The following is a 1,909-nucleotide window of genomic DNA, read 5'->3' as shown; positions in this document are numbered from 1 at the left end:
CATGTGTTTTTTACTCTCAAAGTGATGGTAGCCACTGACTTAATATTATATTAATTATTTTTAGCCATTTTATATTATATCAAGTATATTTATCAAGTATATTTATTTGTATAGCGCTTTTCACAATACAGATTGTATCAAAGCAGCTTCACAGTATTAAAATAAAATAATACAACAAAGTTTGTTTCTAGTGGAATTTATTGATTGATAGAATAAAATTAAATATCCCCAAAATATCCCCAACTGAGCAAGCCAAAGGCAACAGTGGCAAGGAACCGAAAAAACTCCATCAAGCGGCCTAATGGTGTCCTAAAACTCCATCAGGTGACCTAACGGAGAAAAAAAAAACCTTGGGAGAACCCAGGCTCAGTCGGGGGCCAGTTCTCCTCTGGCATTTATGAACTAGAGGCCGGATTGTAGTTTGAAACTGTGAGATTAACAATATTATATGAATGCCTGGCTGAAAAGATGCGTCTTTAATCTAGTTTTAAACTGGGAGACTGAGCAACGAACAGTATCAGGAAGGCTATTCCAGAGTTTTGGAGCCAAATGTGAAAATGCTCTCCCTCCTTTGGTTGATCTGGATATCCTAGGTATGACCAAAAGCCTTGAATTTATTGATCTTAAAGAGCGCGATGGATTATAGGGTGATAGAAGATCCGTTAAATAGACTGGAGCTAAGCCGTTTAGGGCTTTATAAGTCAGTAGCAATACCTTATAATTAATACGGAACTTTATAGGTAGCCAATGTAGTGATGATAAAATCGGTGTTATATGATCATATTTTCTTGATCTAGTAAGAACTCTAGCAGCTGCATTTTGGACTAACTGTAGCTTGTTTATTGAGGATGCAGGACAACCGGCTAATAAAGCATTACAGTAATCTAGTCTCGAGGTCATGAATGCATGAACTAACTTTTCTGCATCAGAAACTGATAGCATATTACGTAGCTTAGCAATGTTTCTAAGGTGGAAAAAGGCTGTTTTTGTAACATACGAAATATGATTTTCAAAAGACAGGTTACAATCGAGTATAACACCCAGGTCTTTTACTGTAGAGGATAAAGTAACAGGACATCCTATGATGTCAAAGTTGTATTGTGAGAGGTTCTGTGGGCGGTTTTTTGAACCGATAAGTATTACCTCTGTCTTGTCTGGATTTAATAAAAGAAAATTACGCGTCATCCAATCTTTTATATCTTTAACACACTCTGTCAATTTGGATAATTTAGCGTTTTCATCCGGCCGTGATGAAATATATATTTGAGTGTCATCAGCATAACAATGGAAACTAATTCCATGTTTCCTTATAATATTTCCAAGTGGCATCATATATATTGAGAATAACAGAGGGCCCAACACAGATCCCTGCGGCACTCCATAGTTTACTGGAGTTATGATCGATTTTTCTCCATTTAAATAGACAAAATGGTAGCGGTCAGATAAGTATGATCTAAACCAGCTTAATGCTTGTCCTTGAACACCAGTATAATTTTGTAGTCGATCTAAGAGTATTGTGTGATCTATAGTATCGAACGCAGCACTAAGATCAAGTAAAACTAGTATTGAGATACAGCCTTGGTCAGAAGCTAAGAGTAAATCATTTGTGATTTTAACGAGCACAGTTTCAGTGCTATGATGCGGCCTGAATCCTGACTGAAACTTTTCATAGATATCATTTTCTTGCAAGAAAGAGCCCAGTTGAGTGGACACAACTTTTTCTAGTATTTTAGACATAAAAGGTAGATTTGAAATGGGTCTATAATTTGCTAGATTATTATGATCTAATTGTGGTTTCTTAATGTGAGGTTTTATAACTGCCAGTTTAAATGTTCTTGGAACATGACCTAAAGATAAAGATGAGTTAATAATATTGAGGAGAACACTTCCTTCAGTAGTTTAGTTGGTA

The sequence above is a fragment of the Abramis brama genome, assembly GCF_963993115.1.
Source record: "Abramis brama genome assembly, chromosome: 19".
Lineage (NCBI taxonomy): Eukaryota > Metazoa > Chordata > Actinopteri > Cypriniformes > Leuciscidae > Abramis > Abramis brama.
The sequence above is the reverse complement of the archived record's forward strand: the minus strand, read 5'-3'. Positions refer to the sequence as shown.